Source organism: Chrysemys picta, chromosome 6 (genome assembly GCF_011386835.1).
Source record: "Chrysemys picta bellii isolate R12L10 chromosome 6, ASM1138683v2, whole genome shotgun sequence".
Classification (NCBI taxonomy): domain Eukaryota; kingdom Metazoa; phylum Chordata; order Testudines; family Emydidae; genus Chrysemys; species Chrysemys picta.
Window position 1 is genome coordinate 29,249,412 of NC_088796.1, and position 23,466 is coordinate 29,272,877.

A 23,466-nucleotide genomic window follows, 5' to 3' on the forward strand; every position below is an offset into this window, starting at 1 on the left:
TAAGACCAGATTGGGAGAACATCAGGCCCTGTGGCTCATGAAAGGGAAGCCTGAACTAGGATATGAGAAAGTTAAATCTGTTTGATTTGATTTGGTGTTTTTGTGTGTGTCCACTTTAACAGTTTAGTTAATGATAAAGCTAATACCCCAGTTAGATTCCCTCATTAAATAAAATACCACTATCTAGTAACTGCGTAGTAGCACTCCACCTCACAGATGGATCTGACATAGTAAGAGGAGCAACTGGGGAAGAGGTGCTGTGACAAGAGGACAAGGTGATTTCAAAGTTCCTTCACCATAGTCTCCAGTGTTCAGGCTCAGTCCTGGGATCTCACAAGCAGCGGTGACATCCTCAAGAGGGAGGGTAAGTGGGTTGCAGCCAGTACCAGTATTCTGTAAGGCCCTCCTGGTGTAACCTCACTAGGTAGGTCAGGGCAAAGTAAGTCCCCTCAAGTTACAAGTCACACCCTTGCCCATAGCCAGGGAACTGTGCCCAGCCTGTTTCTCTAATGCCAAGGCAGTGAGAGACAGGTTGCTTCTTGTCCTGCCAAGATAACTGAGAGTGAGATAGGGTCCCATTTTACAATACTCCTGCGCTTAACCCTGTAACTAGCTCACACATAAGGGGATCCCCATTCCTGGGGCTACAGTCTTTGAAGTGAGGGAGCGGTGCCCCAAGATAAGATTTCCAAGTGAAAAGTTTGGTGGTGGCAGCAGGTATCTGAGACTAGGTTGTAAGAAACCTGGGGTCGTGGCAGAAAGACATAAACAGTAGTCGGGTCAAAGGTAGTAGCCCCAGAGAAAATGAAATAGGGAGAGCTTGATGTTGGACCTGTCGTACGCTCTATAATTTAGGTCCCAAGGCTTGAACTCTCAGGAGAGGCCAACAGGTTCATTGACTTAGACTCTTGAGGGACAGACCCAGAGAGAGAGACTGGGTGAAGGTTTGGGCTTTTGTTAATTTGAACCTTTGTTACCCTGCAAGTGCTGGAGTGTTGGTTTAGCTGGAGAACTATACCATCTTGCCAGAGAAGAAAACTGAGGTAATAGCCATAGTGTCTGTCTGTCTCTCTCTCCGTCCAGCTGGGACCTCCACACACCTAGAATCATAGAATATCAGGGTTGGAAGGGACCTCAGGAGGTCATCTAGTCCAACCCCCTGCTCAAACCAGGACCAATCCCCAATTAAATCTCAGCTAGGGCTTTGTCAAGCCCGGCCTTAAAAACCTCTAAGGAAGGAGATTCCACCACCTCCCTAGGTAACCCATTCCAGTGCTTCACCACCCTCCTAGTGAAAAAGTTTTTCCTAATATCCAACCTAAACCTCCCCCACTGCAACTTGAGACCATTACTCCTTGTTCTGTCATCTGCTACCACTGAGAACAGTCTAGATCCATCCTCTTTGGAACTCCCTTTCAGGTAGTTGAAAGCAGCTATTAAATCCCCCCACATCCTTCTCTTCTGCAGACTAAATAATCCCAGTTCCCTCAGCCTCTCCTTATAAATCATGTGCTCCAGCCCCCTAATCATTTTTGTTGCCCTCTGCTGGACTCTTTCCAATTTTTCCACATCCTTCTTGGTGTGTGGGGCCCAAAACTATACACAGTACTCCAGATGAGGCCTCACCAATGCCAAATAGAGGGGAATGATCATGTCCCTTGATCTGCTGGCAGTGCTCCTACTTAAACAGCCCAAAATGCTGTTAGCCTTCTTGGCAACAAGGGCACACTGTTGACTCATATCCAGCTTCTCGTCCACTGTAACCTCTAGGTCCTTTTCTGCAGAACTGCTGCCTAGCCATTTGGTCCCTAGTCTGTAGCAGTGCATGGGATTCTTCTGTCCTAAGTGCAAGACTCTGCACTTGTCCTTGTTGAACCTCATCAGGTTTCTTTTGGCCCAATCCTGTAATTTGTCTAGGTCCCTCTGTATCCTATCCCTACCCTCCAGCGTATCTACCACGCCTCCCAGTTTAGTGTCATCTGAAAACTTGCTGAGGACACTAAACCTTGTTTTGTTAAGTGTGTGTGTGTGTGTGTGTGTGTGTGTACACACTTGCTTCTGGCACTGTTAATGAGAAATTAAAAATATATAAATTCAAAGAAATGATGACTTGGTGGAGCTGGTTACATTTTTTCCCCAATAAGTTATTGGACCTGACTCTTCTTTTACGAGTTTTTTCAACAGATTTCACTGGAATTATTCCTGGCTTACATCAGCGTTGAGCATTGAGATAAGAATTGGGCCTATTGTGCTGCATTATGTATGTCCCTCAATTTTTATATTCACCAGAAGGAAATGCTCCCATAGCAACTGTTACATATGTTTCTATGCTAGCAGGACTGTCTCAGACGCAGATCATCTTGATAAAGTGCACCTAATATAAGATGTGTATATGACAGTAGATTTTTTTTTTAATTTGGTGCAATGTTTTGAGATGAAATCTCTGTCTTTAGAAACACACAAATTTCCATTTCTCTGACTGATTTGCTCTTTATCAATTCTGATGTCTCTCTCCTTACTGCAATGCAGAGAAAAGAGCAATTAATAATAAAACAAATAAAAAAAAACAACCCACCAAAAGGGATTGCAACCAAAAGGATGAGTTTTTATAACAAGGGGAAAAGACAGTTTGCGCTGGGCTGCTGTAATGAGAGATTTATCTTTCTTACTTATCAATTTGTTGCTGCGATGCAATAAGAGCAACATAAGGGTTGGTGAGATGACACATTCTGGCAGATTTTGAATAATGCCTTATATGCTCCAGTTGTCGACGACAGGCAGTCCTTTAAACTCTACCTAGCTGTTGGGTTAAGGAGACTTCCTAGAAATCACATGGTGCAGACACAGGCGGCAACAACAACATTTGTTCATACAACCATTCAAGCTGTATTGGTGGCCCTACTGAAGTCAATGGCAAAACTTCCATCTGTTTCAGTGGAGCCAGAATTTCACCCTCCATTTGTATTGCATCACTTGAAAAAAGTCTCAGCATGTACTCTGTGTAGGAATAATGTAAATTGCCTCAAGAAAGCTGGTGCAGAAAACCCATTTGGGGACAGGTTGCAGGAGGGATTACTGGAGCTGCACTAATGTGGCTAAGTCACTTGACCAAGGTCCCAAAGCAAATCAGTAATGGAGCTGGGAACAGAACTCAAGTCCTGACTCCCATTCCCTTACTCTAATGACAATTTCCAGTTATAAAGGAAACTCAGTATGTGTGAGAGAGATCACATTCATTACCTAGATTGAAGGGATGTTGGAAATATTCCTATCTTATAGAACTGGAAGGGACCCTGAAAGGTCATCAAGTCCAACCCCCTGCCTTCACTAGCAGGACCAAGTATTGATTTTGCCCCAGATCCCTAAGTGGCCCTTTCAAGGATTGAACTCACAATGCTGGGTTTAACAGGCCAATGCTCAAACCACTGAGCTATCCCTCCCCCCCATGTGAGGATATATGGGCACAGAACTTGGAAGCTAAGAATAATAAGTTAATATAATGTCTAGCTCATACATAGTGTTTCATTAATAGATCTCAAAGCATTTTACAAATCAGGTAAGTGTTGTTTTCCCCATTTCTCAGGTGGGGAAACTGAGGCACACACGTGCTATCATTGCGAAGGTTGGCAGCAGGCCGGGGGCAAGACTGTAGAGCAGCTGGTAATGTTTGCCAGGCTACAACTCTGTCAGAGAACTGTCTCTTTTTTTTATCTGAATTTACCCAGAGTTAACAGCCTGGATTTTACTGCTATGGAGAATCTATTTTCAATTAATGTAATAATTGGGTTCTGCAGAGACAAATTGCCCAGAGATTTCTTAAACATGCTGTCAATATCTCCAGTGCCTGTTGCATTCTTTCTCTAGTCCGTATGTAATGGATCAAGAGAAGAAATGTCTTCCACCCACTATCACCTGCCTAACCACATACAAGTCTTTAATCTTGCATTGATATTGATTTATCATGGCTATCTTCAAGAATCCCCTTGAGCATCATTAACCTAGGAAAGACTCTATCTCCCCAGTCCAATTTGAGAGATGTGTGATCACTGAAGGCCATCTGTGAATTAGCCCAATTGCTAATGTGGCCAATGGCCATGATGTGTGGGAAGTACCTCTCACAACAGAGAACAGTGTTGAGCTGCCAACCCCAGAAATCTTCCAGCGTCCATGTGATAGCAGCTGCAGAAGTTCTTTAATCCTTTGCTTACTGAATTTTTGTCACCTACATATTATAGGTGGGATTTTCAAAAGCACTCACTGTTGGCCAAACTCTGCTCCCAGTAAAGTCAATGAGAGTTTTACAGCTGACTTTACTGGGAGCAGAGTTTGGCCAGCACTCAATGCTTTGGAAAACCCCAGTCAAAAGCTCCATTTATCCCACGACCAATTGAGCAGTTCAGGTTTCCCCACTTGGCCCCACATTTTTCACTAGGGATATGCTGATTGAATTGATCGCAGTTCAACAGTAGATCGTTTGTAACTTAGACATTCAGTGGTTTATGTGAGATGAACTATGACTTAGGGCTGGTCTGAATTACAAAGTTTTACCAGTAAAACATGCTTCTCTCTAAAACCAGACATGAGAATTCTGTTGTTCTCTTCAGCATTCATGCTTCTGACAGTGAAATGGCAGAGAGACTGTGAAAGGAAAATAATTGGAGCCCATCAGAAGGGAGGTCCTGATTCAGTTTTGACCATTTTGGGGACCCAATGAACCTGAAAGGTATGGAAACAGTGTGCGGTATTTTATACCTTGCCTTATGGGAACAGTATGGCCGTATACCATATTTGATCCTTTCCCCTGATTATAATAAGGTCAATAGCTGCTCCTATCTATATGTGATCTTTGGGGTGTCCATAATTAAGCATTAATCATCATGATTTATATCACTTATTTCTTAATTCCTATATGTAAATGGGATCTAATTGCTTGGATACTGCATAGCAACTGAATTGCTAAAGCCCCCCGAAACTCCCTTCTTGCAGAATCCTGTGGTGTATTTTACTTGTGTGTGGTTACTAGTTTGTTTCTCAGAATGAGTACACAATACCTGACCTGGGGTTATCTCCTTAGGCCTACACTATTCAACTAATTTCCAGCCTCTAGCATACAACAGGCCTTTAATCAAAGCAAACCTAATAACCCATTTACTTATGTTCACCTATTTGCTCCCAAGAGCATGTTCAATCCTTGTCAATCTTATACTCCTATAATGTCATTTTACCTCTAACAATCATAAAATCACCCTTGAGGCATGAGTCAGTGTCATAGGTCATAAGATCAAATCATTTGTAGCCTCAACAATTATCACTCTTATTACGTATTGGAGTCAACAGGATGAAACAAAGGTGTTGCCGGCACGGCTTCATCGACACTCGTGGTCTTCCACCCTCCCGAGTTACCTAGGGTTATGCCTAATGACACCAACAAAGGGAAGCATGGGAACATAACTCTAAGCTCCCATAATTTCCTGAGTGCTGGTTTCCCACAATACATAGCAAAAATGTGTCACAAGGCAGAGTGCTGGACATTGGCATAGGGGATTCCTGGATGCCTACCCAAGGTGCACTGTGTGTTTTTCCAATGCTGTCTCCTCTCAGTGAGGATGCATAGTACCAGCAAAGCCAGCCAAGCATGCATGTGCTCTAGTGACATTGCAGTGTTGGCAACTGTATATGGCAAAAATGCTATTGATGAAACTTCTTAGTGTAGATATGGCCTTAAAGAGATCAGTCACTGGGAACTTAGTGAACTGATTGACAAATCTGACCAGTGTTTTGAGTAGAGGTGGTTGGAGAAACTTCAATGGAACCATATTCCATCAAAATCAAAACACTTCCTCAGAGTGTCTCAATTTCACTGTCCTTTCATTTAGGAGAGAAAAGGGGAGGGGCAGACTCTGACAATATTAAAACATCCTATTTTGATGTTTCTGGAACAAAACATTTCAATTTTTCCATTCAAAATAACTTTTCATTTTGAAATTTTTTTTTTACTGTATTATAAAGTCAGTGTGGAACCAAAATATTTCAAGCTACCTGAAAGTAATTTTAAAAAAAATTTCTTTCCCAGAGGATTTTGATGCTTTTAGGTTTTGTTCCTAATTGGACCAAAAGCAAATGTTGAAATCTCAAAATCCTTCATGAAATGGAATTTCCATTCTCAGACAGCTCTACTTTGAAGTGTCATGTGGATTTCAGCTTTGCTTTGGTGTTTTAATTTTCTGTTTTTTATAATTCCATTTTTTCTTATGAGTTTCTCTTTATAGCTGACGGTAAACAATTAAGTTTTGCCCACCTTCTTTTTAATGCAGAAATATATGCTTATTAGGTGAAATTCACCCCTGTACAGAAGACCATCACAAGGCCCGTGACACAAGTTAAATCTCACTGAAGTCCTGTTGAGGATGAAGTCTTAATAGGCCGCATGGTAGCTGCAGTAGGGAGGAATTTTACCTATTATGTATATGATGCTTTGCAGAATAGGTGACAGTGAATTCTGTGCCCTCCACATACAGTGTAGTTTTACGTGATTTCTCAAGTGGTATTTGAAATAGGAAAACAATAGCTAAATCTTTCAAAGATTTCTTGCATCCAGCAACACTTCAAAGGAGTCAGATCACTTACTTTTTACTCTTCTAAGTGGAGATATTACTAGTCACTGGCTTCACAACAGAAAGCATTCTTTAATACAGCCTTTAGTAAAATGCTTTTCATGCTGCAGTGGGTGTGCTGGCCTGCTGTTTGATTAATAGTGAATAGTGCTTTCAAGAATGAGTTTTAGCTTGTCTTGACATACTGCATACAGTATGTTCATAGCAAGCAAATGCACCTATCTCCGTCCATGTGTCTCATAATCAGGACTTGAGTAACAATCACCACAGAGATTTGACCCCAAACAAATTCATCACCTCTCTAATCTGGTGAGTGTGCAGGGGTAAAGACAGTGTATTAATGTGCAACTAGTAGAGATTGGGCTTAGCCCAGTTTTTCAGTCAATTTGGCCAGGTAACATTTTGCATTAATTTTAACTAAACTTTTTAGAATTAGGCAAAACATTACATCTTTTTAAACAATATTACCTAGCTCTGATATAGCACTTTTCATCTACAGCAGGGGAGGGCAAATTACGGCCGGTGGGCCGGCTCTGACCAATCAGGGCTTTCAATCCGGCCTGTGGGATTGCCAGCACTGTAGCGCAGCAGGGCTAAGGCAGGCTCCCTACCTACCCTGGCCCTGCGCCGCTCCCGGAAGTGGCCAGCACCACGTCCCTGCGGCCCCTGGGGAAGGGAGAGGCAGAGGGTTCCTTGCGCTGCTCTCACCTGCAAGCACCTCCCTCCACAGCGCCCATTGGCCGGGAACGGAGAACCGCACCAATGGGAGCTTCAGGAGTGGTACCCACAGGCGAGGGCAGCACGCGGCAGAGCCGCCTGCACCACCCCACCCCACCCCCAGGAGCCACTGCCGGACATGCTGGCCACTTCCGGGAGTGGCGCGGGGGATGGGCAGGCAGAGAGCCTGCCTTAGCCCTGCTGTGCACCGCTGCCATCCCGAAGCCACTCAAGGTGAGCGGCGCCGGCACACCCCAAATCCCTCCTGTACCCTGCACCCCAACCCCCTGCCCTGAGCCCTCTAACCCCCTTCCTTGAGCCCCCTGCTGCACCCTTCCTGCACCCCAACCCCCTACCCTGAGCACCCTGCCATGCCGAGCCCCCTCCTGTACCCTGCACCCCTCCTGTGCCCCAAACTCTTGCCCTGAGCCCCTTCCTGCACACCGCACTCCCTCCCGCACCCCAACTCCCTGCCCCAGCCTTACATTCATGGCCCTGCATACAATATCCCCACCCAGATGTGGCCCTCGGGCAAAAAAGTTTGCCCACTCCGATCTACAGATTGCAATGCATTTTATAAAGGTCGTCAGCATCATTATCCCCATTTTAAAGATGAAGAAACTGAGGCACAGAGAAATACATTGACTTGTCCAAGGTCAGTCAACAGGCCAGTGCCAGTGCAGAGAATAGAACCTAGGTGCCCCAGCCACTAGCTCATACTGCCTCTTGTTTTCCGTGTGCAATTTTATTCCTCTGAATGTGCTTGGTCATATCTCATTAGAACTACTCAAACTTATTCATTTTTAATAAAACTTATTATGAATTAGGCTGCATCTCTAAGTTAGAAAATTATTCACAGACCACTGATGATCTCCTGTCATACAAGCATTTGCTGAATTGTTTCAACAAATCATTTCATTCTAGGGGTTTTTCATTAACTGTTTGCTTCAACTATTGGGCCTTGATTCCTCATGTTGTGTAGCTAGTTATCTAAGTTGTGTGGTATTTCTTCTGTTACCTAACAGAATGACAGAAACATTTTAAATGGAAAAACAATGTAAAATCATTTTCTCAAGCCTGATTCTTCAATCCATTAGTACCTCAGCAAGACAATGATTTAATAAAGTAAAGAATCGGGTAGTACAGGTTTTCAGATGAGTAAACATTGATGCTAAAATTCATGACAATTTTCACTTATTAATGAAAATATTCGATCACAGTCACTCAGGAGAATGTTCTCCAAAGAATATTCAGGATAATGCCTTTCTCCCCGCCCACCCCACCCCCAACGAATTCAGGAAGTGCACTGAGACACTTTCTCTCCCCCTCTCAGACTCCCTTTCTGAAAAAGACCACTTCTGAAAGTGGTGATGATGCAGCACTCACAGTAATACAACAGGGGTTTGTTTGGAAGGCATGGGAGGAAGAGAGTAAAAAGGTACTTCCTTTCGTTCTGTCAGAAAATTGAGCTCCTCAGGATCTGAGCTCCTGACAGCTTTTCAAAGCAATGAGAAGAGGATGGGAGGCACAGCCTTCTCCATTGCAGGTCCACCATTCTGGACAACCCACCCTGTCCACATATTCCAGAGCACACCATTGGCTGCCTCATTTGTTTTATGTTGGGATGTTTTGTTTATTGCATGAGTGGTATAGATGTGAATCCTTGTGAGGTTTGGTTTTTGTGGTCAAAAAGTGACTAGTGATTTTGAGTGCCCAACTTGAGACTCTTTAGAAGGACCTGATTTTCAGGAGGTAGGTGTTTAGCATAAAGTAGTCACCTTTAAAAAGCCTTTAGTTTGACACCCCCAAAGTGAGGTACTCAAAATCACTAGTCACTTTTGAAAATGCATGTCTGTCTTTCAGCAAGTTGGGGGAGGGGATTTTCTGTTTTCAGACTGGCTTTGTTGATTTTTTTTTGTTACCTTCTGCTTTATTCCTTTTTTTTTTTTCATTTTAGTTATGTTTCTTCAAGCATCCAGATGGCTTCAGGTATTGGCACCATCTAAACTTATTAATTATTGTTATCATTATCACCAAGGGTCCTTCCCACTTGCAAATCAGTATAAACAGAGCTAGATAATATAAAAATCATAACTTTTATACTTTCTTCCTTTTGTATTTTGCCATCATTGTTAATCTGGGATTTCACTTTCTAGTCATATTTCCTTTAGAGAGACAGCGAGTGCTATTGATTGCATTCAAAATTAGGCAATGGTCTTTCAGAGAATTGATAATATGAAATGGATCCTTTTAGGTCTAAGTCAACTGTTCAAATATGCCCCGGTAAGTAGTGACTGAAAGGGCCCATTGGTGGCCTATAATCATAGGATTGAAAGGGACCTCAAGAGGTCATCTAGTCCAATCCCCTGCATTCATTGCAGAACTAAGTATTATCTAGACCATCTCTCAGAAAGTGTTTGTCTAGCCTGCTCTTATGCTGTCTTCAAGGCCTCTGCCTATCAATCCATTCACTAATTTGATGTTCCTAGTCAGGTTAACAACTATTCTCATCTCCGAGTAGCAGTAGCATGCCTTATTTTTAACATCTGAAAATTTCATTATGAATGAAATGTAGGAAATAAAGTACAAGAAAATGTTTCCTCATTTAGCAAATAAAATGAAAGGCACTCTTGGAAGCTAACCAGGCTGAAATGTACTATGGAAAAAGCAACCAAAAAAATGTGTGGAAGAACCGGAACTGGGAGAACAGTCTTATAATAGGAATGTTCCCAGTGATTAATTTGGCCTATTGTGTCTGCTGTGCTGTGTTTTATGAGCAAAGAAGCTTGGGAACTGATTTTTCATTGCTTGTCCATATTTCTTCATTACGTTATAGTGTACTGCGTCTTAAGATGGTCTTCTGAGAGTGTGTTGGGCTTCTGCCATTAACAGACCTGACGTGCCTATTACATGCATTAGATCTGAGTGGTAAAAACACAAATAACATATTATCAGGCTACATGCTAGACAGGAGCTTGAGGTGGGGCTCTTAGGAGGAGGAAGATAATATAAGGGCTTGCCAAGAAGTCTCAGAAACAGTCTGGATGTTCAAATAAGCACATGGAGGGTTGTGGGAACTGCCAAACCTTTTGAGATTCGTTTTTATATCACTGTCTCCCACCAATGCATATCATGCCTTTATAACTAAGAGGACAAGTTGTTGTACTCTTTTAGAAAATCATTTTTGAAAGTGTGATCTCTTGTAGGAGGTGAAATTGGTGTTTAGAAATTATTTGCCCCCATCTGTCCATTTGCCGTTCACTTGTGAGCCTTGGTGCCTCTACTGATTTCCACGTGTCTTGGACTACTGCAATAGAGGAGTAGTATTTTTTTTTTATATAAAGAATGTGAGACACGGCTAAATGGGCCACACAGGCCTGGGTCCTTTCTTCCCTTCTTAAATTTTTTAATTTGATTAAAAGAAAATAGGTGCCTTGTTCCCCAGATTCTGTTTGGTATCTGGAGACCTTCAAACTCATGGTCAAACTCTAGCAGCTGGGGCCTTTCACTCCTAAGCCCAATAAACTCCATAAGGATCTTGCAAGCCTACAGACATCATTTGATAGTCCTCCATCTTGTCATGCATCATCCAACATATTGGCTATCTTCATTATTGTCCCAGGAAAGAGTTTTCTGCAACTCTAAGCCACTAGGGCAGTCATGAACAGCAAGCAACATTGAAGAGAAATTCACTAATATTTTTAATGCTTCCTAACTTTTCATGTCTTACAATGGAATTTAACTACTCTGATTGCTAAGGCCAATGCTACATTGTGTGTTGTTTTCATATATTTAACTGTCCATGCTGAAGTGGAATCTCACTGAATGAATTTGAGGGTCCTTCCCATCCCAGCCCCTGAAGATTTCCAGTAGTTCTAGGATGCAGCACATAATATACCTTACCTGCAATATAACCCCAATGAATGTTGAGGCTGGACTGGACTCGGTAGGGCTGGCTGTGGAGTCAAGCCTTTAGTCAAAAGCATTCTGACTAATTGTGAAAGGAGCTGAAGACACCGTTAAGTGAGGGGACTTTAGCTCTCATTCATTCCTCAAAGCGAGTGTATGAGACCCCAGCTCAGCTACAAATGAGAGTTCTGTGCAGAAGGCAAAACCTGGCATTGAGTTAGAATAACTTGGATCTCTTCCTTGACTCATAAAGTTTAGCTGTTGTCAAGAGAATTTGCTTCAGCTGCAGGTCTCATTGAGTTTATATTTACTTTCACAGGAACAAAACTACTGTAATAATTTTCATGTGAAGAAACACCAGCTATGACTCTCTTTTTAAAAAAAAAACAAACAAAACAAAAAAAAAAACCCAACAACCTGTTTTCAGTTTCTTCCCCATTAGAAGCGTAAGGCTAAGAAACTGGGCAAGAAAGTTTAGTGTTAGGTAGCATTCTCTTGTAATACTTGAATTTTTAATAACTTTAACTGGATTTAAAGCTGCCAGTAATAGTGACTGCTTTTTGTGTTGAAAATAATCTATTTTCAGATTTACCACAAGAAGTTCTTCTTCTTACTGCACAAAACAACATTAAATGAATCAATATTTGTTATGCATTACATAGGTCAGTTTGATCTAACTTTCACTCCCTTTATTGACCATCTGATTATTCTTTTACCCTTTTGTTTGTCAAGGCACCAACACAGTGACATATACCTTTTGTCTAAAGGGGTAAAGCACAGGAACATAGATTAATAGATTCTAGGACTGGAAGGGACCTCGAGAGGTCATCGAGTCCAGTCCCCTGTACTCAAGGCAGGACCAAATACTGTCTAGACCATCCCTGATAGACATTTATCTAACCTACTCTTAAATATCTCCAGAGATGGAGATTCCACAACCTCCCTAGGCAGTTTATTCCAGTGTTTAACCACCCTGACAGTTAGGAACTTTTTCCTAATGTCCAACCTAAAGCTCCCTTGCTGCAGTTTAAGCCCATTCCTTCTTGTTCTATCCTTAGAGGCTAAGGTGAAAAAGTTTTCTCCCTCCTCCTTAAGACACCCTTTTAGATACCTGAAAACTGCTATCATGTCCCCTCTCAGTCTTCTCTTTTCCACACTAAACAAACCCAATTCTTTCGACCTATGAAGGAAGGCTATGTTCTCAAGACCTTTAATCATTCTTATTGCTCTTCTCTGGACCCTCTCCAATTTCTCCACATCTTTCCTGAAATGCGGTGCCCAGAACTGGATACAATACTCCAGTTGAGGCCTAACCAGCGCAGAGTAGAGTGGAAGAATGACTTCTCGTGTCTTGCTCACAACACACCTGTTAATACATCCCAGAATCATGTTTGCTTTTTTTGCAACAGCATCACACTGTTGACTCATATTTAGCTTGTGGTCAACTATAACCTCTAGTTCCCTTTCTGCCGTACTCCTTCCTAGACAGTCTCTTCCCATTCTGTATGTGTGAAACTGATTTTTCCTTCCTAAGTGGAGCACTTTGCATTTCTCTTTGTTAAACTTCATCCTGTTTACCTCAGACCATTTCTCCAATTTGTCCAGATCATTTTGAATTATGACCCTGTCCTCCAAAGCAGTTGCAATCCCTCCCAGTTTGGTATCATCTGCAAACTTAATAAGCGTACTTTCTATGCCAATATCTAAGTCGTTAATGAAGATATTGAACAGAGCCGGTCCCAAAACAGACCCCTGCGGAACCCCACTCGTTATGCCTTTCCAGCAGGATTGGGAACCATTAATAACAACTCTCTGAGTACGGTTATGCAGCCAGTTATGCACCCACATTATAGGAGCCCCATCTAAATTGTATTTGCCTAGTTTATCGATAAGAATATCATGCGAGACCGTATCAAATGCCTTACTAAAGTCTAGGTATACCACATCCACAGCTTCTCCCTTATCCACAAGACTCGTTATCCTATCAAAGAAAGCTATCAGATTGGTTTGACACAATTTGTTCTTTACAAATCCATGCTAGCTATTCTCGATCACCTTGCCACCTTCCAAGTGTTTGCAGATGATTTCCTTAATTACTTGCTCCATTATCTTCCTGGCACAGAAGTTAAACCAACTGGTCTGTAGTTTCCTGGGTTGTTTTTATTTCCCTTTTTATAGATGGGCACTATATTTGCCCTTTTCCAGTCTTCTGGAATCTCTCCCGTCTCCCATGATTTTCCAAAGATAACAGCTAGAGGCTCAGATACCTTCTCTATTAGCTCCTTGAGTATTCTAGGATGCATTTCATCAGGCCCTGGTGACTTGCAGGCATCTAACTTTTCTAAGTGATTTTTAACTTGTTCTTTTTTTATTTTATCTGCTAAACCTACCCCCTTCCCATTAGCATTCACTAGGTTAGGCATTCCTTCAGACTTCTCGGAGAAGACCGAAACAAAGAAGTCATTAAGCATCTCTGCCATTTCCAAGTTTCCTGTTACTGTTTCTCCCTCTTCCCTGAGCAATGGGCCTACCCTGTCTTTGGTCTTCCTCTTGCTTCTAATGTATTGATAAAAAGTCTTGTTTCCCTTTATTCCCGTAGCTAGTTTGAGGTCATTTTGTGCCTTTGCCTTTCTAATCTTGTACTAATGAATAGCATTATATGAGGTGAAGACAAAACAGACTATTGGATGGATGAAATGAGAAAACAAAAGCTACTGACTAAGGCTAATTTACTTTACAATGTCAATTGAGAAATAGATATCCCTTTTGGCCAATCATGATGTAAAGCACATACAGTGAAATGGTTTCTAACTATAATTCCCCATGGTAGAAAACTGTAGCCCACAGCAGGCATGGAGTATAGTATAAATTAAGCTGGGGTTTATGCTTATTTAAGAAGCTAAACTTCACAGGACATAGGCCCAACATAGTCACCTGGATACATGTTAGCACACACTTCAGCAATGCATTGAATAACTGTCTTTACAGAAGAGGTGGGTCTCACAGAAATGTTTTCAAATGAAGTTCCATCTGCCAATCTGGAGGATTCAATGCTGGGTAGATCCCATCTTTCTGCTCAGCAACAATTGGCTGTGAGGTTTTAGTGGTAATAGCAAGCTCTAGTAACCAAGATGCCAGATAGCAGGCAATCCCGCATTTAAGCTCCCTCTGTCCTCAATGGCTGCTGTGAGCCACTTCTTTTTCCTTCGAGGTAAGCGAAATTGCATTTTTGCTCTTACAGAAGAACTTTTTACTATTCCTGGGAAGGCCCTATCATTCCTGAAATAAATTTATTTCAAGGGGAGCATTTTTGCTTTTACTTAAGCAGCAGTCAGGCCTTTGGAGTGAGGGCCGGTCTGGTACCCTCTATAAAGTGGTACTTAGGCCTTTCATACACCACCCCAGCAGCACCCTTTCTGCTCACACATTCTTCAGGGGAAACAACCCAGCATCATCACTCCACTTTAGTCTGCCTAATGGTCTGTGCACCTCTTCTCTCAACATCAGGTTGAGAAACAGATTTTCCTTTAGGAAAAAGCACGGTCTCAGGAACGGAGTTAGTTTGGAGTGCAGATATCAAGACATCTAGATAATGGGAAGAAGGTTCAGGAGGAAGCCAAACTTCTAATGTTTCTCATTCTAAGTCCACTGCATCACCTTCACACATGGATATTTCTCTCAGAGATCCTTTTTTAATGCCACTTTTTAAAGTCAGGACTCACCTAATGCAAGAACTATATCCTGCTGGAGCTAGTATTCTTCTTTCTCTCAAATGAGATGCAATTCACTCTTCCCTAGGGCACTCATGGATGAATTAATCTGACATTTCCACTACAGATGGACTGTAAAGATCTGATGTAAGTGCATAGTGTTATCTACTGTTTTTTCACTGGACAAAATTATTGGGTGACTCTCTGAAAAAAGCTGTAAAAGACTCAAAGCAGTTGGGAAAAAATATCTACAACAAAATCACAAGGATCTTAGAAGTCTCTTTCAAAAAGAAATAACATTATTCATACCAGCCTGAGCTTAAGACACAATCTTTCTGTGCAGTGAGATTCACTGAACTCTTTTGCAACACCTGTCATTGAAGAGGTACCAAGTACTGTTCTAATGAGCAGCCACCAAGGCGCAGGTGCAGCTGCACCAACTCCGCCTCCACCCATTGGCTGAAGCCACACAGCGCATGCACTGACTATGGCAAAGCAGAGCATCCTATTGGCCATGGGATGTAGCCAGTCAGGCAGAAAAGCAGTCAGTGGGGAACCAGGGGTGGAGTATTGACCTCCTGAGGTCCCTTCCAACCCTGATATTCTATGATTCTATAAGCCCATGTTGCACTGGGTCAACCTCAGCAATTTCTTTCGAAATGCTGAAAATTCAGGCTTTTTGAAGCACTGTTGTTCAGCTATTTTTGGGCTACTCTGAGGTGCCAGAACTGCCAGAGGCTGAAGCAGAGCAGAAGCAGCTAAAATAGGGAACTATGGAGCCTGATAATATTTGTTTACAGTTTTGACTGGACTTTCTTTCCACTGTGCTGAGTCGCTATTTGCTCCAACCCCTATCACACAATCTCTTCACATCAACACCTCACCTGTCCCGCACATCTTCCACCACTCCTTTTCATCCCCTGCTCTGTGATCTTCACCCATGTTTCTCCTCATGCCTTTCTCTTTGGCCAATTCCTTCCTATCTACACCCCCAGCCTACTCAATCCCCACCTAAAAATCATGGAGCTAGCAATGTTCTCTGCCTTCACATTGTTCACTCTGCTTGTATGTTCTGTCCTTTCTCCTACCCTTTGTCTGCCTTATATATTTAGATTGTAAGCTCTTCAGGGCAGGGACTTTCTCCTGCTCTGTGTTTGTACAGTCCCTAGTACAATGGGGCTCTGATCTATGTTGTTTCCTAGATGGTAGAAATTCAGTACTGTAGCTTTCCATAGAGTTGAATGGGTAAACTGAAAATACGTAGTGTTTTGCCACCCTGTGCGCAACTTAATCTATTCATAGTTGGCTGGTGTCAGTAGCCCCTCAGCTTCTCCTGGCCAGAGGAGGTTAAGGTAGCAGATTATTTTAATGATTAAAACCAAAAATATATACAAAAAAGTGGAAATCTCTCAAGGGGAAAAAATCCCAAGCATAGAACAGTAAATGGAGCTGGTTAGCTGAAGTCAAAGGAGCTTTGAGAAAACAGATCTACAGATAGGGTCTATTAGGGCTCAGTATTTATGAAAAGGCCACTTATTCATATGTCTAAATATGAATAAAACCACAAACGTTTGAAAATGTTTGTCAAACTATCTAGAGCTGAACATTTAACCTCAGCAAAGCTCCTTCTGAAAATTCCAAAAGAACCCTCCTCAGTACCCAGAGTGACAGTGGAACAACTGCTGAGTGAGAACAGAGCTGCTTCTGGGAGTTCCAAAATGGGCACACAACTTATTCTCATTGCCATAATCTTTAAACATCCCTTTTAAGGCTAAACCCGTTTAGACTTAGGCTTTGGAATAGCTTCCAGTGTGCCTGACATCCTGCTTGCTGGATACTGCCTGTACTTCCTGCCAAAATAATCAGAGCCAGTTTTCTCCAGGAATATGGGCACAATCTACTCAGCAGCGAGTCCTCCAGATTGAAAGAGTAAGACAATAATGTAAGAGTAAGGAAACACTGTTCCTCTTTCCCCCCCCCCAAATCCTCTCTCCTGCAAAATAGGTAAATTCCTATTTTCACTAGGTCTGCAAATGTTTAGGCCAAATTTTCAATATCTGGTACCACCTCTCACTATGGACACATGCCCCCACTCAAAGTATTTCATAATAAACCTACCCCACTCGGGGGAAATTACATTTTTCTTCCTTTGGTTCCAGGATAATATGTCATTGTTTTTTATGTAGTGTCTCCACTAAGGGCCCTGTCTCTGTAAGGGCAGCTTCCACTGAAGTTGGCCTACCCTGAACCAAGTGCAGAGGAAGCAGTATCAGGGCCTTTTCTCTGTAGTGAAAAGACATTAATGGCTGTGTTAATGTAAATCCTTTCAGAACAGGAAAATAGTGATCTTTGAGCCATTCTCAGCCAGGATGGTGTTTTGCAAAGCATTCTTCAAACCACTGACTTTTCCATTTTCTATTTGGCAAGATTTCTTCCTCCTCCATGCTCTTCTTCATATCCCTGCAAGTAAAATGACAAAGTTGCAATATGGACTCCAATAGCAAATTTTGCAGCGTTGTTGGATGGAATGGAGGATTGGGAGGAATATATTTAGGCATAGAAATATTCATTTGGAAAGCTGAACAGAACTTCATTCAAGAAGACTAAAATGCTCATTTAGAGTAGTATTTCCCAGTACGCCCTTAACTTTCCTGGGCCAGGCTCTCTATTTTGCACAGAACTCTTCCCAACCTTTATCTGCCCTGAACCCTCTTTGATTGGGCTTCTTGGACTGATCCAACAGCTTATCTAATAAAAGGGAAAACTCCCAGGGTGAAATCCTAGCCTCATTGATGCCATGGACATCAAAGGGCCAGAATTTTACCACCAATCTTGTTGAAGGGCCCAATTGTCTTCTACGCCCAAATGCCTCTGCATGTTACTCACAGTCATACTTCGCAGAGTGGCGCCTCTGGTCTTCAGAATGAAAACCACAATTGACAGCTGCTCCTAATACTCTTGTTTTAATGTGCCTTATGAACAAGACAGACATGAACATTGTTTTAAACATGCTTATATCAGCTCTCTATATACAAACAGCAGTATAAAAAATATGGCCTGATTTTTTTCAATGATCCTACACTATCAAATACACTCACTGCTCCTTGCAGAGACAAGTCTCTTCTCTCTTAACCAGATTGCATCCTTGCCTAGGGGGTCACATTCCTTGGCATACATGTTTCTTTCCCCACCAGAAAAATTTACAAATTAAGTCCTGGGCACTTACAAAAAAAAGCTTCCCTTTCACCACTGGGAGTAATGAGCAGAAATTCCATGCATTGAGATGGCAATATACTCTAAAATTTGGTTTTGTTCCTAATTCTGTGGATTAAATCACTAGAGGCAATAGGCTCAAAGTATCAAAGATTTACAATTTAGTTAGTCTGGCTCTTAATTTAGCAGTGAATGCTAAGGGATCAGCAAGCTCACCAGCTGTTCCAAGTGCTCTGTGAAAATACCACTGCTTAAGTACACAGCATTTTAACATGACAAGTAAGTATCAGCTAATTCATTTATTTCACACTTTATTCATCCCATATGTTAAAACAAAATAGGAAATGTACATTTGAAATAACATTTATACATTAAATTACATTCTGTTGTTTTATATACAACCATCAAACTTCCCAATTTGCACCACTGAAATCAATAGGAGTTTTACTGTTGACTGTAGTGAGAGCAGTATTGGGAATGTTAAAGCATGAGACTAGGGAATATGCATGGCACCAAAGAAATATAAGCCATCAACCAAGCAAGGGAAGAGAGGGGAAGGAAAAGCTGTTTATGCCAAGTGACATAAACCCTTGAAAAGTTTCAAAAACTACAGACAAACAGCATTGCCCCCCACCCCCCCCACACACACACACAAACATCCCTGGATTGTATGTACAGCATTGGCATATCTTTTCCTACACCAAGCAGAATGTGGGACACTGACGTTTAAAACATGGAGGAAGGGGGAACAGGGCCGCCCGGGGAGGGCAAGAAGGGCAATTTGCCCCAGGCCCCGAGCCCCACAGGGGCCCCCACAAGAATATAGTATTCTATAGTATTGCAACTTTTTTTTATGGAAGGGGCCCTGAAATTGCTTTGCTCCAAGCCCCCTGAATCCTCTGGGCGGCCCTGAGGGGGAACATTGCTCAAAATGAAAATGCAAGAGCGCTCTGCAGAACAGGAAATTCCAAATCATTTGGCAAGGCTGCTCTATGTTTCTTCCAAAGTTTTGATTCCTCTATTCCATAATGCTGAGACTAATTCATTACTGCACTCAGAGCAGAACAATTCTAGTTACTGTATGTGCAGGACTAGAGAAAAATATGAAAAATATTACTGTAGCAGTGTCTGATAAAATGAGAAGTCTGATGACTGAATAGAGATTATTCTATGAATGTGAACCATTCCAAGTCATGCATCTTCCTCAAAGAATACTTTTAAGATAACACTGAACAGTGCACTGATACACAGATACCCTCCCACCAACAGCACAAGAACTCCACATGGACTTAGGGTGACCAGACGTCCCAATTTTATCAGGACTGTCCCGATATTTACTTCATTGTCCCGCGTCCCGACCGACATTCGGTCGGGACGCAAATTGTCCAGTTATTTTGCCTCCACTCCAGCACACAGGCAGAGCCCGAAGGGGGCTCGCCCCCCCCGCCCCGACTCCACCCTCTCCTTCCCCCATTGGATCCCTCCCCAAATCCCTGCCTTGACTCCGCCTCTTCCCCAAGCACGCCGCATTCCTCCTCCTCCCCCTCCCTCCCAGGCTTGCGCTGATCAGCTGTATGGCAGCGCAAGTGCTGGAGGGAGGGGGGAGGAGGCAGAGGCTTTGGCCTTGGCGCCAGGGAAGGGATGGGGGATCCCTAGGTGAGGAGACCCTGTCCCGCGATGCTGGGGTGGGTCCCGGCCTGGGGGTCGAGGCAAGGTCCCGCTTTCTCCAGCAGGGTGTAGCCCAGTGGCGCGAAGGTCGCTACGGCTCTGCACTCCCAGGCCAGTGGGGAGCTGGAGCCCGCCGGGGAAATGGCTGCCCCACGCTGCGCGCCCACGGCCAGGCCGGTCTCCGCACAGGGACCTGGCGGTGGTGTTGCCCGTGTCCGTGCCCATCTCCGCAGCCTCGGAGTGTCAGTCCTCGGGCTACTGGCAGGGGTTGCTGAGAGTCCCGGGGCTGCCCTGGGCTCGGGGCGCGTTTACATCTGCGTGTGGCCAGCGCCAGCCTAGACGCTTCCCACTTGTTCGTGCTGCAGTGCAGCCGGGGAGCGCCCGAGCAGCAATCCCTGCAGGCCTGCGGCAGGGACCTGGGTCCCGCTGTAGATGGCCACATCCCCGGTGCCAGCAGTGCCTTTTCTCCCAAGGGCTGTGGGGGCATGGGGTGCCCAGTGTCACTGGGCTGCTTGCCCTCCCTCTCCCGTGCAGCCACCCTTCTCGTGTGCAGTAGCATTGTCTTGGGAACTGACGGGCCGGGGGGGGGGAGAGTCTCAGCCAATGCCCGAGATGAAGGAGCCGCCAGCAAGGCCCGGGTGTTATTCCCCCTCGTAGTGCGGCGCGCTGGGCAGCTGCCCACAATACAGTGCCCTGGCCCTGGGGGGAGGGGAGGCTGTTCGTGCAGCCTCGAGGCCGCCTGAGCTCTTCATTTGGGGAGGCAGAGGCTTGCGTGCCCTCTCGACTAAGTTACTTAAAATCCCCGCCCTTTATGGTGGAGACAGAGCGAAGGCAAGCTGGTGCGGAGGGGCTCCCCCCCCTCCCTGTCCCAATATTTCACCTCTGTGATCTGGTCACCCTACATGGACTCCTCCTGAGGGCCGAAATGACAGTCTGGATCTATACATAGAATGCTTCCGCCGATGTGCACAGGCAGAAATTATGGAAAAACAACATCGCTTGCCTCATAACCTAAGTCGTACAGAACGCAATGCCATCCACAGCCTCAGAAACAACCCTGACATTATAATCAAAGAGGCTGATAAAGGAGGTGCTGTTATCATCATGAACAGGTCTGACTACCAAAAGGAGGCTGCCAGACAACTCTCCAATACCAAGATGTTAGTTGCTTTTGTCTACTGGTGTACAAAGAGCCATAAAGCGTCTAGAACTACTGTATCACTCTGAGGAATGCGGGTCTATTTCACATAGTGTTTTACAGAACTACCTTGGTCTTGTTAACTTGCCATACTGTACAGTAAAAATGGACTATTCCACTTATCTTTCTGCAAGTCTAATCTATCCAGATAATATTGAATTTGTTTGCTCTGTTCCTCTATATTTACTCTCTCTCAAATGCTATGCCGGTAGCAGATTTAGCAGTTTTGGGAACTGTGCCTTGCTCAAGGTTATTTAAGTAAATATGCCTAGTCCTAGAAGCTTACAGCACCCAACTCACTCCCTCTCCACTCTATTTGCTTGTAATGAACAGAGACTTTCATGTTCCTACATGCTGTAGAGGGCTTGGGTTTAATAATTTATGTTTTTACTACAAATTAGTCTGTCCTGTGCATTTAAAATGGGTCCCCAATATCCACACAAGCTATGTCACCTGTCACCACTGTGGACTCCAGCTGGTAGGGGCAGAAGCAGCCAAAACAGGGACTGCTGTACTGGGGCAAGGTGGGAAAAGTGGGGCCCAGCCAGGGCCATCCCTCTGCTCAGCAGCCCCTGGACCCAGAGCTGTGCAGGACAGAGAGACAGACATACAGACTCTCTCTCTCTCTCTCTCTCTCTGCACTAGGACCCATGTGGTGGCTCCCCTCTCCACAACCCTGTGGGCTGAAGAAAGGAGCCAACCAGACACATCACCTGGTAGGACCAGAAGCAGCCAAAGCTGGGACCACTGGATCTTTGGACACATTGTCTCACTTTCTCTACCTTCTGCTGATTGGCTGTTTGCTCCAACCATCCCTCTCCCCCTGACTCACAGTCTCTTCACCTCAGCTTCACTCCATACCTGTCCTCCCATCTCCCACACTCCTTCTCTTCCCTTTCAGCTAATCACCTCCTAATTAAACCCTCAATTCCCTCACCCCCATTAAAAAAGCATGGAACAACCATGAGGTTTGCCACTATTACATAGGTCACTGTTTGCTCTATCTCCTTCCCTCACCCTGTGTCTGTCTGGTCTATTTAGACAATATTGTCTCATTGTTTCCCATCTGTATCCATCTGTTTTCTCTTGTCTTAGACTTAGATTGTAAATTGTTTGTCTTTTTGTTTTGTGTTTGTACCGTGCCCAGTACAATGGGGTCCTGGTCCATGACTAAGGCTTCTAGGCACTACTGTAATGCAAATAATACTAATGATCATTAATAGACTATGTAGTACGATGAGGGGAACCGGAGAAATAGGGCCAAGTTAGGTTAAGCTGGGGCGAGCTGCTAATATGTAAATTGTACAGCCAGCATGTAATATTGGTCTCTCAGCATGCTTAATTAAAGGTTTTCCCTACATCTCTGCCTCCTGCTGCATCATTTATTCAGTATTGACAACTGAAACATTCAAAGAAGCATGAATCAGGCATCAAACGATTATGACCAATTTAATACATTTGATGTTCATTTTATTTGTCTTCTGGTTTCAGAGCGGCCAGAGTGCACTCAGGTCACACTTCCAAGTGTCTTTCCATAACCACGAAGGCTAGAAACTTAGTCTTTTTAAAAATGAAAACTGAAATTCTCATATAATCCCATTAATTCAGAACTAGTGGCAGACTAACACGACTGCTACTCTGAAACCAAATATCATGAGACTCATGATAAAATCAGGAGAGTCTTAGCAACACCACTTATTGCTGACGAAATAGACTACCTCAACTTAATCATTGGGAAATATATTAATCCTGGTTTCCTAGTTGGCTGGTAAAAGTGTGATGTATTGGTGGATCAAAGTATTTGGTCTCTAGAGTATATTGACTAGCAGTACGCTTTGTAAGACACCTCTGTGGTCTGTGAAAAATAAATGCTTGTAATGATAAATGAGTTGCTTTAGATGTCAAGAGTCACTGATGTTCTGTGATGTCCTTGATTGGGGGATTTGTTCCCAGTAGCAGCTGGGAAAATTAAATCCCATGGGACTTTTCCATGACAGAGACACTAAATAACACTGATCAGCCAGCACCAGAGAACTCAATGTATCTGCCGCTGCTTCTCTCTCACACACCTAAGTCAAGGCAAGACTGAGATACAAAATCCGGGGTGCAAATCCTCTTAATCCTCTGTCTTACACGGTTGCCCCAAATCTTCCTGAAATGCCACTCAGGAGCTCTTGCTGTCCCCAGCTCCTTCTCTAGTGCTGTACAATAGAGAAAGCCAGCACTTAAGAGGCATCCATGGATATCTGCAGAGTGGCAGTAGGATCATAGAGTAGCCTTGCAGATGTATTGAGGATGATTTTGTAAGGCTGAGGACTGGGAGACTCCCTTTTCCGTACCAAAAGAGGGATCCTGAGGAGAGAGAGCTGGACTGAGAAGCCATGAGAAGCCGTAAAAGAGACTTGAAAGACATGGAAAGAACTGACATGATTAGGGC

At 43.6% G+C, this 23,466-nt stretch overlaps 1 long non-coding RNA gene across 1 annotated transcript; it reads left to right on the forward strand.

Moving 5' to 3' along the window:
- Positions 1 to 226: 226 nt before the first annotated feature.
- On the forward strand, positions 227 to 22,347 carry LOC135972449 (uncharacterized). The gene is made up of 3 exons (XR_010588913.1): positions 227 to 364; positions 4,605 to 4,723; positions 21,675 to 22,347. It is a non-coding gene; the product is annotated as an uncharacterized LOC135972449 (long non-coding RNA).
- The last annotated feature ends 1,119 nt before the right edge of the window (positions 22,348 to 23,466 follow it).